At 40.0% G+C, this 15,322-nt stretch overlaps 1 protein-coding gene and 1 non-coding gene across 2 annotated transcripts in view; both read left to right on the plus strand.

The window, feature by feature from the left end:
• Nucleotides 1–15,322, plus strand: part of LOC105467818 (RNA binding fox-1 homolog 1) — a 2,482,591-nt gene that overhangs the window by 1,641,567 nt on the left and 825,702 nt on the right.
• Nucleotides 3,460–3,566, plus strand: LOC112424297 (U6 spliceosomal RNA). Its single transcript, XR_003015027.1, has one exon. It is a non-coding gene; the product is annotated as a U6 spliceosomal RNA (small nuclear RNA).

The following is a 15,322-nucleotide window of genomic DNA, read 5'->3' on the forward strand; positions in this document are numbered from 1 at the left end:
GACGCACGTCTGGCTAGCTTTGCAACAAGGATTTAAGAGCTTCGTGATATAATTTGCCATGAATAATTGCTAGTAGAACATATTGGATCACCTTGTATAACTTTTGCAGGTTGGTTTTAATTTCAGGTTTGACTGTTATATTGTAGCTTTGCAAAGCAATAACAAAAATCATAATTTAGATGAGCAGAAACAAAACAAATGATGGGAATATTACCATAACCATAATTTTACAGCACAGTTTAATTATTTGGTTCAGTAATGTTCAATAATTATTTCAACACCAAAATTCCTCGCCACCCCAGCCCCTCAACAAACTAAACAACTGTTTCACTACTAGCAACTAATTTATAAGGCAATTTCAGATTCTTATGACTTCTTGTCTCTCTGAGATTTACAGTCACTAATAAAAGGCCCTAACTTCGAGAGGCGTGAATTAAAACTCATTTATAAAGAGAATAAAAATTCAGAGTTTTTCCAGTTCTATCCAGAAGTGTCCATATTCCTGTGGACTTGGATGTAAGTGGATGAAGCCCAGTATCAGGTGAATAACAGGTGCTCATTAAATATTGGAAAGCAAATGAACTCACAGATGCATATAAAGTAGGCAGAGTCTTAGGAATGGACCAGTTGACTTATCTTTCTTCTTACGTTCTTTAGGATGGAATTTGATGAAGGTATTTTTCTTTTCTTTTCTTTAAATAAAACAACTGAAGTTTAATTCCATGTGTCTGAAAATCCCTCCCCCCTTTTATTTATTTTTTTTGAGATGGAGTCTTGCTGTGTCCCCCAGGCTGGAGGCTGGAGTGCATTGGCATGATCTTGGCTTACTGTAACCTCCCGCTCGTGGGTTCAACTGATTCTCCTGCATCAACTTCCTGAATAGCTGGGATTACAGGCACGTGCCATCACGCCTGGCTAATTTTTGTATATTTTAGTGGACATGGGGTTTCACTATGTTGGCCAGGCTGGTCTCAAACTCCTGAGGTCAAATGATCTGCTCACCTTGGCCTCCCAAAGTGCTGGGATTATAGGCGTGAGCCACCACGCCCAGCCTGAAAAATCACTCTTGACTCTTTCCTCACCCTTACCCCTCATGCCCAAAGATCAAGTCCAATGAATTGTCCCCTCGTCATTATTGACTGAAACTTTTTGCTTCTCTCCATTCTCCCTCTATTCTTCTGGCCAAAGCCACTCTTCCCTCTTGCCTGGAGTGCTGTCAACACTTCTAAACTGGCCTTTCTTCCTTCACTCTTGTCTCCATTAATCCATTCTCCATATACCAGTAAGAGTGATTTTCTGTTACATGATCACCATCATTCTTGCTGAAATTTCTACCATACCTCCCACTGATTTTAGGATCAAGTCTGGAAATTCTGTCAGTGGCCATCAAGGTGCAGTTGCTGCTTAGCCTGTCGTGTCCTAAATCCACATTTGATGGCACTTTTTCACTATCTGTGGTCTTTCAGAGACGAAGAGAGAGAGAGACAGTGAGAGAAAGAGAGAGAGAGAGAGTATGTGTGTGTCCCTGGGTGTAGAGCATGGGGATGTCTGAAACACTTTGTATAATCAATCCCGTTGTTGATTATGATTGTGTGTAGGCATCATTTCTGGAAAGCCTCTCAGTTATATAACCCTTAATTGTCTTTTCATAGCATCGTTGTAATGGTACATATTATGTGATAATATGATACCCTCACTCTTTCACCAAATGGAAAACTGTGAGAGCGGTACTATGTATATCTTAGTCATCAACTTATGCTCAGCACCTAGCATGGAGACCAGCACATAGTAGAGAGTTAATAACTGCCGTATAAATGAATACAACACATCTATCCAGTTGGACAACTTGGGGTAGTTGTGCTTCTCTGCAGTCTATCTCCCTCTCTTCCTTTCTCCCTCCTCTCTGTTTCTCTCTTTCTCTCTTTCTCATAGTAATAATAGCTTTACTATGACCATAGCTCTTTTTTTTTTTTTTAACCTATCACCTTTTAACACTTTATGAACTGTTTCTAAAAACTCAACTTAGGAAACAGCTGAATTAGCCCTTTTCTTTAGGTTTCAGGCTTCTCTGAATTCCCTCGAATTCTCTTATTTGAAAGTCTGGTTCCTGTTTATATTGGAAACATTCTTTAAAAAGAGAAAAAACACCTGGAAGGGCAACAAAACACCCAGTTAATGTGCCACTGCTTTGAATATTCCTGCAATGGCAACAGTTAAAGTAGAATCATTGCACACTGTGCTAGCAAAATTTATAATCCAGGGTGAGCTAGATTTACAGTTGTCTCAAAATCTGCCTTTTTTGTCCTTTAGGAGTTAAAAGTGCAAATAATAATAATACTGAGAATAGAGTTGAATTGATTGCTTCAAACAAAATGGTTAAATTCTGTTTGGGTCTTTAAAAGAGTTAACAGAATATGACAATTCAAACACTCTATGTTCCATAAAAATAGTGCTATTAGGAAGAAAGCCATACTTCTCAGTAACCTCCCTGACACTTGCTCTGTTTGAGTTCCCCGGCCGCAGCTGGTCTTGAGTATAATGCTATTGATTTTGAGAGATTTTATAAAGATAATTAGATATACTGGAGCGTATTCTATATTCTCAGCATTTCCGAGGCTATGCAAAGCCACCCAAAGTTTTGAAATCTGTATCTGGTATTTCTTACTTGAGAAACTTTTAGTTTCTATGCATTGGAAAAAAAAAATAATCTATAGCAAACCTTCCTCCTGAAGTGTGAAGAAGGAATAAACTAGGAGTAGAGATTTTTGCCTCCTTTTTCATTTATGTAAATAAACGTATGAAATGGATGTTTAATTTATGCATTAGTTATCTTGGTCCCAAAGCATAACTCTTTTAACACCTTGAGCTTCCTTATGTTGGAGGGAGAAAAAGAGTGTAAAATCATTAGAGACATGATTATGCTTTAATTTAGGTCTTTTAGTTATGTAAGCAGAATGCAATTAAACAAGAAGTGCTCACTATGACTACATATTTCAAATAGGCTTTCAATTTTTCAGTTTTATGTGTGTCTTCTGCAATTGCATGAAGCTTCCTCAAGGCTATGACAGTGAATTATAGCTGTGTTCTTGTAATTATTTTCAGCTTAAAAAAAAAGAAAAACTTTCCTGCATAAACTATTGAGTTAAACACATTACACATCTAGTTTTTATTGGGATTCTGTGAGATTTTACACGAGCTGTGAGATTCTCTCCATTCATAGGTTTAGGAGGAAAATGTGAGAATTTATGGTGTAATCATTGTCACTGTCACTATCACGCTCTCATTGTCGTCATCACCATGAAAATCAGATGCACGTGTGTTTTCTTGCTTAATTATTGGAGCAACTCTGTGAGCTTTGTTGTTGCCATTTTCCAGATGAGGAAACCGAGGCTTTGAAACATTAAGGAACTTGCATAAAGTCAGACAGCTAGGAAGCATAGTATCTGAAATAGGAAACCATTGCTCACTTCAACGGCACATCCACTAAAGTTGGAATGATACAGAGAAGATTAGCACGACCCCTGTGCAACAATGACATGGGAACTTGTGAAGCATTTCGTATTTTTACTAAAAGTAGAAATACTAGTCGATCCAGTATCTACCAAGAGGAAAAGAAGTCATTATATGAAAAAGACACTTGCACACGAGTGTTTATAGCAGCACAATTCACAATTTCAAAAATACGGAACCAGCCCAAATGCCCATCAATGAACAAGTGGATAAAGGAAATATAGTGTGTGTATATACACACACACCGTACTCAGCCATAAAAAGGAATTAAATAGGTCAGGCACAGTGGCTCACACCTGTAATCCCAGCACTTTGGGAGGCTGAGGTGGGTGAATCACCTGAGGTCAGGAGTTTTGAGACCAGCCTGGCCAACATGATGAAAGTGCATCTCCACTAAAAATACAAAATTAGCCAGGCATGGTGGCAGGTGCCTGTAGTCCAGCTACTCAGGAGGCCGAGGCAGGAGAATTGCTTGAACCTAGGAGGTGGAGGTTGCAGTGAGCCATGATCAGACCACTGCACTCCAGCCTGGGCGACAGAGCAAGACTCCATCAAGAATGGCATTTGCAACAACCTGGATGAAGTGGAAGGCCGTTATTCTAAGTGAAGTAACTCAGGAATGGAAAACCAAGCATCTCATAGCTTAGCTGGTTTTCCATTCCTGAGTTACTTGACATTGTATTAATATACTAACATATCCTCACTTATAAGTGGGAGCTAAGCTATGAGGACACAAAGGCATGAGAATGACATAATGGACTCTGGGGATTTGAGGGGAACGGTGGGAGGTGGGGGATAAAAGACTACATACTGTTTGAGTGATGGGGGCACGGAAATCTCAGAAATGACACCCTAATGAACTTAGCCATGTAAAGAACACTACCTGTTTCCCCCAAAGTATTGAAATAATAATAAAAGAAAAACATTGTTTTGAAATAAAATAAGAAACCAAGAAGCCTGGCTTCATAGCCCATGCCACTCATCTTAAAAACGATTCCAAGTTGGGCAGAAAACAGGGAAGAAGCTGTGAGTGGGAACAAGTGTGGTCAAGGAAAGGGGGAAAAATGTAAAGACTCAAAATGTAGGTTGTAATCTTATCTGTTGACTGTGTTACCCTAAGTTGCTTATACCATTTAATCATATAACACCTACAATGCTTATGCACATAATCATCTTTGTAGTTATTACAGTGCTACTGTTGATGATGATGATATTATTACTACTGTAATTCAGGAAATTTCAGTATCTCTGAACAGTTTTAGGTTGTCTAAACAATGCAACTCATTATGGTGGGAGTGAGTTCTTTAGAGAAATATTTGTGTTTTATTCTGTCCTTGATACACAGCTTTGACCTCTCCTGTCTGACGTGACCCACGTCTCTCCAGTTGGTGGTGGTTTTTGAGGGTCCAGTTATAATGTGAGGCTTCTTTCCGTGACTCACACAAAATTGGCTGTGAGTCTTTGAATTTTTTGACTCACCATTAACTGCAGTATACATCAATTCAGTGCTCCGGCAAAGACTACAAATTATGTTTATGTCTGAAGCAAGGCCGTGGTTAAGGAAAATAGTAGACGTGTTAAGGCCTTGTTTATTTCAGCAGAGAAGTTCAGAGTTGAACCACATCTGGATAAAAATAATTTTAACATAGGAGAAGTTATATTTTCCTGATACTGTAAGCTCCCCTTCTCTGGTAGCCTAAATGAGGCAACACTACAGCTGGGCATGGTGGCCCATGCTTGTAATAGCAGCATTTAGGGAAGCCATGGCAGCAGGATCATTTGAGGCCAGGAGTTCAAGACCAGCCTGGGGAACATGGTGAAACCCCATCTCTAGAAAAAAATACAAAAAATTAGCCGGTCATGGTAGTGCATGGCTGGAGTCCAGGCTACTTAAAGGGCTGAGGTGGGAGGATCACTTGAGTCCAGGAGGTGGAGGTTGCAGTGAGCTGTGATCATGTCACTACACTTCAGCCTGGGCAACAGAGTGAACCCTGCCCTCCAAAATAATAATTAAACAACCACAACAAAAAAGCAGGCATAGTAACACACATCTATAGTCCTAGCATCTCAGGGAGCTGAGGCAGGAGGATCACTTGATCCAGAAGAAAGCCTGGAGATTGAGGCTGCAGTGAGCCATGATTGCGCCATTGCACTCCAGCCTGGGCAACAGAGGGAGAAAGACCCTCTATCAACAACAACAACAACAACAACAACAACAACAACAACAAACCAAAAAACCAAGCAAAACAAAAAGAATCAGCAACAAAATCCATCTTGGATTCCTTACATCCAGTCTTTCTATTCTTGGGAATTGTCCTAGAATCATCCAACTGCTTCCTGGTCACCATATTCAGTGGATAATGAATGACTTGTGGACTATTCCACCATCAAAGAAAAATAATACTGATACCATCCAACCCCTGAAATGAGCCTGTATTCTGTGCAAAGTTAATTAGCTGAAACAAAGTCCCTCTTCAAAAATGAAGTGATATCAAAAATCACCACCTTGGTTTTTGTCACTATTTTATCTTCATCACATACCACAGTACCTAGCACATAGTAGGCACTTAATAAATACTTGTTTGCAAAAAATTAAGTCGCTTCTATAAAAATTAATAGACTGAGAAGCCTTGGACTTTATGATGCACCATACTAGAAGGCTTGCATTTATTTATTTATTTATTTTCGGAGTACATTTCACAGCTAGGGTTCTATTTCTTAATCTTGACTGGAACCAAGGAAGTTGTTATCTGCCATCTGATCAAGAAAGAACCCATAGTCCCTGCATGGTAATTGGTGCGCTTTTTCTTATTTATATTTGCATTACAAGAAAACATGAAATAACTGTATCTCCTAAAACTGACCGAAAGATGGATTTCAGATGTGAGGTATGGCATTGGGATTGGCATTCATTATAGTGTAGATGCAAAAGTGCTTTTAGCCCACCAAGTACTGGATACACTATTCTAACCTTTTTTCAAGTTTCTGAAATATTTATGGAAGAATAATTTGTAGAATAATGAATATAGTTTTCCAGTGGAGCAACAAATGCACACTATATTTCTGCTATTGTTTCTTATTAAATATTCATATGTATATTTTGTGTTTGCTTCATAACTGGCCATTTACTGGTGCTTAACAAACATAGACAGTCCTGCTGAAGAAAAATAACACCAAACAACAGTCAACAAAAAAAGCAGATGAATGAAAAAAAAGATATCTTATTTCTGCAGTGGTTACATTTAAAAAGTGCATTTAACATTTTTAATACAGTCCATATTTCAAAAATCGCACATGTTGACATGTCCTAGAGAAAGATGGATGGGTTGACTTGGAGGTATGCCTCTATCTAGTTTTATGTGTGCATCTGGCAGAGCTAATCTTTACTTCCCTTTAGCAGAACACAAAAATGTAATTCTCTAATAACTGACATAACTACATCAGCTTCCAATATGGACTGCATTATTAAATCACAAAGACAGACAAAACCAGAGTAGTGGGGAAGCTTGACTTCTACTTGATATCAGACCATAAAATGCGTACTTACTGCGACCACACAGAAAAAGAGCATTGACTCTCAGGGCTTGGAATTTGGAACAACTTCTGAATTCATAGTCACAGAGTCTTGTGTGTGTGCAACAATATCCGTGTCTTTGCAGTTTTGCATACTGTTTTAGAGTTCACAACACATTTTTATGGACAAGCCCACACTGATATAGTCAGAACAAGCAGTGAAACAGTAGAGGCCCAGAGAAGTTTCCAATATGGTAAGAATTATTTCTACAGGACTTTTAAATTGTATAAATTGCTTTAACACACAGAGTTACATTTTCCTTGTGTAACTAGGAGAATAATTCATCTAACGGTCTTCTTCCTATACCCAAAATACCCATTCAAAGTGAATAGGGAAGGGATTGCCTCCAGACAAAGAACTTAGGTTTCTGCAAATGGTAGTTACAAAATGTACCCAGAGTCTTGGATTGGCAAAAAGTAGGGGATAAGTGCTTCAGAGAGCCGAGTCATGCCGCTTAAGCATATAGGAGGAATTTGAGGATGTTGTGGCTTCTAAGAGGGATGGAGCTGTGAAAGACACATGAGGGTAGGAAAGAGAGAAGAGAGACTGGGTGAGATACATGGTGGCCTGTATGCAAGGACTTCTAAGAGAAGTGATAGCTAATACTTATGTTGCTACAATGTAAATCTTTCAACTTCCCCAAGCAATATATTATATGGTCACCATGCGGGCTCATCAACAAGGATTCTGTCTCTTTCCTGCTGGGCACTGCTTGAACTTCTTGTGATCTGAGTGGGGCCATGAGACTAGTTCTGGCCAATGAACTATAAATGAAAGTGACAGATGCTGGAACGTTTTATTGCTGATGCGAGAGTTTCTAGAAATTTCTTATCCCTCTGACATGGTGGCTAGAAATATTTGAGATGATGGCTTTTCCTTCATCCTAGATTGCTGAGAGTCTTTGAGAAGCAACACCACCCTGCTCATTCCACCAAATTCATGATAGACAGGTGATATGAGCAAGAAATAAACTGCTGTTATTCCTGAACCTTTTAGGTTTGCAGTCGTTTGTTGCCACAGCATGACCTGGTGTATCCTGACTGACACATGCAATGTCCTCATGTGAACATTTTGTTTGTGTGTTTGTTGTCAAGGAAAGTCACTGTGCTTCGTATTAGCGTCAGTTTAATTCAAAGGTAACTCAACAGCAAGAAACAGAGAACGTAACAGAAACTCAACAAGGGCAAGAAATGGAAACCTGATATATCCCGTGAGAGTGTAAGGACCCTGACAGTCTGCACAAATTTTATAAAGTGCCTTGGGCTTTTCACAAACTGTAGAAGGGGTTTCTGGAAAAACCTATTTGAAGTTTTAAGAATCAGAGAGAAATTAACAGCTGTCTTTGATAGTTCTCCCAGTACCCTCTTCAAGTTAAAGAGAAGGGTAGAATTTTTTTTTTCCTGTGTTACAGGAGGAAACTAAAACTCAGATAAATAAATATATACAAATGCTAATAAACAAAGCCCAGATTCCCCAACCATTTGATCACAAGTGTAGTAGTGTTTCAATCCACTCTTTTAAGACGTTTTCAGAAAGCCAGTGAACTAATAGCTTGAATATATTACAGTTTGACCTTCATTTCAGCAGAACAGACAAATCATTGACAAAATGGCTGCAAGAATACCAGCCCTTTTAATAAGTTTTCCAGCAATATGATATTTTTGTTATTATTCAATGAATTGATTTTTGCCGAATTGGCTTTCAGTGAATTTATTTATCAGTCTGTTTTCTGAAGGGCAGCTCAACACTGGATGCCGTAAATTTTATTTGCTATAATTAACTTCAGACACTCTATCCTGTCTTTCCTAACCTCATCTCTCTTTCTGCCCTGTTTATATTTATTGGATGCTCTGGTATATAATTATTAGAAGTTTCCCTTTACTTTTAAAACTGTTCTTTCATCCTTGTGTATATCATTAACTGATGACCCCATCATGACCTTAATTGCAATTTACATACTTCCTTGCTACAGAGTTACAGAGAGGTTAATTAGATTATTCACTATACAGGTAGATTCACCATAAGTTTCCATTGTCATTTTTAAAGCCAGTATCATCCACTAAACATCAATATGTCAGGAGATGTTTTGGGAGCTTCAAGTAAGGTCCAATTGTGTTATTCTAGTTAACTATGTTGTACATCTCTGTTTAATCATAATATTTTTTCCTGTGGAAGTAAATTCTACCTCTGAATCCTACTTAACAGTGTTCCTGGCCGTTACTAACCCTTCCTCTGATTTGACTTTGGAATGGAAGCATTTTTACCCTCCCTGTTCTGTTTATGGTGCTAAATTTACAAAGAGGTTTGAGACATTTTGAATTATCTTGTAAATGTGCAATCTTGCCTCACAGTTAAATCTGGTAATTTCTTTTAAAATATTATTTAAATTTTCATTGCATCATTTCTTTTATCTGCTCAGTGACCTTTCTACTTCTTTGTTAATCTTCCAAAATAGTCTTAATCTTTCATATTTGAAGTGCCTCTGTTTCCTCCATCTATGCAACTAAATTTTCCTCCTGATTCAACTCCTTTCTCCTCCAGGATCTTCCTGGTAGTCCCCTGACCTTTCAAGTTATTTCTTGTCAGTGGTTGGTGTTAGATGCACAGCTATCTAATCATGGGATATTTCACCGAAATCTGCGTCCTCTTTTAGGGCCTAAAAGAGAGCAAAATTTCCCACCTGGGGTAGCAATATGACAAGAAGGGTAAGAGCAGAGTTAACGTTGGGAAACAAATGAGACCTAAGGTTGGGTGGGTAGATGAGGCAGGCAGAGAGACAGCCTCTGTTGTTCCTGACCACTGCCTTGGTTTTCAGTAATATCCTTTCCACTCCAATCACTGCAACCCACTGCCCTGCTGCAGGAATGAACATGTGACCCAGGTCCAACCAATCAGGGTTTGCTCTTCTCCTGTGTTGGTCATTGGTCCAGGGTGGACAAATGATGCAAAAGCTGGGCCAGGCAGAGAGATTTCCGGGAACCTTGCTAGTCAGGTTAGACAGCTTCAGAAATGTGAATTCAGAGGAGGCCTGAAGCTGTTTTTCTTTCTGGACTGTCTGAAATGTGAACTGGAAGAGGCAGGGTGGGGAAGAAATCGACCCAAATAAAATTAGCAGTAAAGAAATCTAAATAAAAGGAGCCCTGAGCTGTATGATGTTCCAGAGTCAGTTTGATTTCTTAGATGATGATTATATTATGATTGTATTTGATTGCATTGTATTGTAATAATTATATTTTTATTATAGTATTTCTTGTATTATTGAATAAATCAATATATAAATGTGTTGGACTTGCTGGACAGCAAACTATATACATTTTATGTGGTTGACAGAAATAAGCTACTTGAAGCTGTTCAACAGAGTGACAAAAAGATGTAAATGCTACATTAGGAGATTCAGTCTAATAACAGTTTTTCAAGATGAATACACCAGTGAGAGCCTAGGCAGGGCTGAAAAATACATGGCCCATACCCTCCACCTTCCCCTCCTGTGCCTATGGCAGACATTGCTAATCAATCATGGCACTGTTACCCACTGAGTGTGAGCTGGCCTTGCCATCCTTCTCAATGCAATGCTCCAGGCTGTGACTATAGATGATCAGAGCTGGCACACAAAATGAAACCCATTTGCTTTCACAAGCTCACAGGCAAGGTTAGCCAGGAGTCTAAGCATTAATTAGATATAAGATTCTCAAGATTGGACCTAGGTAGGGAGAGAGCAAAGGAAGGGATAAGACGTAACATTGACAATATTAGTTTGCTTGGACTGCCATAACACAGTGCCACAGGTTGGGTGGCTTAAACCAGAGTTACTCTCACAGTTCTGCAGACTGAATGTCCAGAGTTAAGGTGTTGGCAAGATTAGTTCCTTCTGAGGCCTGTGAGCAAAGGGTCTGCCACAGGCCTATCCCTGGCTTGCAGAGGGCCATCTACATAGAGAGGCTGTGCATCTTTACATCATCTTCCCTCTATGCATGTCTGTGTCCAAACATGCGTACTTCTCTTCTTGTAAACACTCCAGTCATACTGGCTTATGGTCCACTCTGAGGACCTCACTTTAACTTGATTCCCTCTCTAAAGATTCCATCTCCAAATAAAGTCACATTGTGAGACACTGAAGGTTAACACTTCAACATAGGAATTTAGGGGGACGATTTAACACATCACACTGGATGCTTACCATGAGCCAGGCATGAGCTTATATACCATTATTCACTAGAGCCTCAACACAACCTACATAGTAGGTACTTTTATTCTCCTTATTTTACAGAGGAGGAAACTGAGGCTGAAAAATCTTAAGAGCTGTAGTGGAAGTTACACAGCTGGAGTTGCTGTATAACAGGATTCAGATACAGGCTCCTACTGGCTAATTGACATAGTGTTAAAAGAAGGGAACTTGGTTATGTATTAGACATAAAGGAGAAATTTTTTAAAAAAAATTAAAATCACCAAAGACTCTGGACTTCGTTTCTGGAAAAATGGTGATGTCAGTCTTCCTGTTTAATATTTCAATGGCCCCTATTCCCTGCAGGTTAAGATGTAAATTAGCAGGAAAATCAAGGCTGCTGATGGTCTTCGATGCCTCATTAATTCTGTCTCTAGCTTCTCTCTTCCTGGCCCGTTTGGTCCGGCAACACTGGGCAATTTATTTGCAGTCTCCTCTGTGGGGAGGGGGACAGGGAGAAGGCTTGCAGAGGACAGAGGATGATGAGGAGGAACGACCTGTGCACTGGGTCTCATCCTTGTTGTTTGGACTCCTGGCTACTTTCAGCAGTGAGCAGTATAATTGCAGTTTAGTCACCTGACCTCTCTGATTCTCTCTCTTCCCAGCCTGACAAAATGGTGAAACCCCATCTTTACTAAAAATACAAAATTATCTGGGCATGGTGGCACGTGCTTGTCATCCCAGCTACTCTGGAGGGTGAGGCAGGAGAATCACTTGAACCCAGGAGGCGGGAAGGTTGCCGTGAGCTGAGATCACGCCACTGCACTGCAGCCTTGGTGACAGAGTTAAACTCTGTCTGAAAATTAAAAATAAATAAATAAAAAGATCATGTTTGCAGGGTCCTCAGTACAGTGTCTAGCACTTGGCAGGTGCCCATTGGCTGTACGCATAGCAACCATTCAGTCCGGGATATTTGGAATCTAACATAGCCAACAGCAGCCAAGGAGACAAGTTCCTTACCAAGCTAGAAACGTAAGACCAGGGTGCACGTGGCATTTCTGGGGGTATCAGTTATCTGTTTCTTTGCACCTTTTCAGAGGCTTTATGTTCACCCCTACGAGTGAACAACGATCTTCCTGCCCTGTTCCTATTTTCCATTATACTTATCAGGAGTTATGAATTGAACCAGGATGTCTTAGGCAGCTTCCCCTCCTGTTTCAGCAATCAATAAATTGCCATTTCTAAAGGTGAGACTGTGAATTCTTAAGGCCAATCTGCAGATATTCTAGATGACCCATATGTCTCCTGACATTGCTGTATTCATAGATGGCTTCTCAAAGAAAGCATTATTAATGATGTAATTAGTATGAATGGCTACGGTATATATCAAACACATCATTAAGGCAAAGGTGGGGATGTAGCCATTTATATTAAAGATACATTTTATGTTCTGAACCTAAGCAATAGAAAGAAAGTACTTAGCTTAGAAATCTCGCTTTGCTACACGGTGGCTTTTATTTTTTAAGTTGTCCTAGACCTTCTTTTTGCTTGCTTAATGCTGCTGTCTGTGGGAGTCCCTGGGAATTTGAATGAGTTCATAAGGCAGATTTGTTTGTAAAAGTGTATAATCAAGTAAATCACAGCCTTTAAAAATCACAAATTCAAAATCCAATCAATTTAATTAATGTGTTGGTTCATACACGTTGTAAAGGGTTTTATTTGATTTCACTAGACGCTTTCTCTTAGACACCCATCTGCAAGCATATTTACTTATAACTTGTTGTGTAAAGGGATCTTCCTATACGGCAGACTGCCATATGTAACTGCTCAGCTTACCTTTAAGAGAAAATATTGAAGTAACACCCTCAAGCTGTTCTAGTCTGAGTTCAGAACTTTTCAAAGCTAGATTTCTATCTTTGTAGTGAGTATTGAAACCTTGCCTCCCACATCCAGGCTGTTCCAATATGAGATAAAATAGTTTCTAAGAATGATAGAGTCCAAAAGTTCTCTACAGTTCTTGTAGATGTTGTGAGCTGAAAACACATGTGTTAGTGAAGAGTTTTTTTTTTTTCATCCTTTTCTTTATTATTATCTCTTCCCCCACCCCCCCAGGAATTAATGTCCTTCTTCATAGTAGCCAAAATGTTAAATGTTTTTAATAAAAGCTGAGACTTAAGTTAGAGGGGAACAACTTCACCTCAGGTACAAATGACGTTGCTACTTGCCACGTTCCAAATCATAGAGGAGATGGGGAGATCGTGAAAACTGGGGAGTCACACACAAGGAGGGGGTGTTTTTTCTTCTTCTGACAAACTGATCCTGTTAAGTATCCACTGCAGAGTGGTGGCTGCTGTGTTATGCAAGCACCTGTAATAAGCTGCGGAGGAACAAAGGCGTCTAATGCTGGGCCGAGTTGAGCTACTGCAGACAGAAGCTGGTTCCGAGGCCCCTTCTGCTCACAGGGCATGCTTCCTGGCTCATGTGCAATCAGCCATGCTGCAGAGGCCAGGGACCCAGGGAGCCTGGCAATAAGTGTGTGTCCAGCTTTCCAAACTCTGGATACTGCAACCCAACTGCAGCTCTGAGCCTTGCTTAACCAGGGCTGGGGACCTGGCAGCTTCCTCTGAAGTCACTGGACAACAGCTGCTCTGCCCTCGGTCAGTGCAAGCGACCACTTGTCTACAGAAGGAGTAAGGACAGTAAAATCTTTACCTGCAAGGATCAGACTCTATTCTTATTATTAGTGGCTACAAACTGTTAAGCACCCACCATCTGCAAGGAGCTGTATTAATGACATGTTGCATGTACATCATCTCTTACATTATTGTAAGGCCTCAAGTATGTTTTATTATCCCCATTTTGAAGACATTAAAAAATTAAAAAAAAAAAACTAAATTGGCCAGGCATGGCGGCTCACGCCTGTAATTCCAGCACGTGGGGAGGCTGAGGCGACCAATCACTTGAGGCCATGAGTTCCAGACCAGCTTGGGCAATATGGCTAAACCTTGTCTCTACTAAAAATACAAAAATTAGCTAGGTGTGGTGGCGCACACCTGTAGTCCCAGCTACTTGGGAGGTTGAGGCAGGAGAATCTCTTGAACTCAGGAGGTGGAGGTTGAGTGATCCCAGAGTGCTCCACTGCATTCCAGCCTACATGACAGAGCAAGACTCTGTTTCAAAAACAAACAAAATACAAAAAACCTGCAAATATTAAGTATTAAATGGTAAAACTTGAGACCACAGGCCAGATCTATCTTACTCTAAAACTTTGGTTGTTTCCATTTCAATAATTACTGTCATGTTTTAGAAAAGCAGCAAAACGTTTATTTCACATGAAATCTCCTGCAGAAACTGATATAGAGACAGATCAAATCAGGACTGCTTTGACTGAAACGGAAGAAGGAAAGTCTCAAGGTCCGACTGGACTTCCTCCTCCTTTCCTAATTCCCAGGTAGTAATTCCCAATGACTGAGCCATCACCTTAGAAAACTAGAACTGTGGTTTTTCAGATGTGGTCCCCAGTCCAGCAGCATCAGCATCACCTGAAAACTTGCTGCAGATGCATGTTCTCTATCCTCACTGCAGGCAAACTGAGTCAGAAGCTCTAGGATTGGGGTGTCTCTGAATTAAACAAGCATTCTGGGGGTTGCTGATGCATGCTCATGAGTCAAAAACAAGAGCTTCCAAAACCCATTTTAATAACAGCTGAGTTCTACAGTACCTTTTGGTATTCGTAACAATGATTCCTGAAGACTTTCATGACAAGGTCCAGAATGGTGCATTAAATCTGGTTATGCACTTTTTTTTTTTTTTTTTTTTTTTTTTTTTTTGACAGAGTATCACTTTGTCATCCAGGCTGGAGTGCAATGGTGCAATCTTGGCTCACTGCCCCCGCCTGAGTTCAAGTAATTCTCCTGCCTCAGCCTCCCTAGTAGCTGGGATTACAGGCCCCTGACACCACACCCAGCTAATTTTTGTATTTTTAGTAGAGACGGGGTTTCACCAGGTTGGACAGGCTAGTCTCAAACTCGTGACCTCAGGTGATCCACCTGCCTTGGCCTCCCAAAATGCTGGGA

The sequence above is a fragment of the Macaca nemestrina genome, chromosome 18 (assembly GCF_043159975.1).
Source record: "Macaca nemestrina isolate mMacNem1 chromosome 18, mMacNem.hap1, whole genome shotgun sequence".
Taxonomy (NCBI): domain Eukaryota; kingdom Metazoa; phylum Chordata; class Mammalia; order Primates; family Cercopithecidae; genus Macaca; species Macaca nemestrina.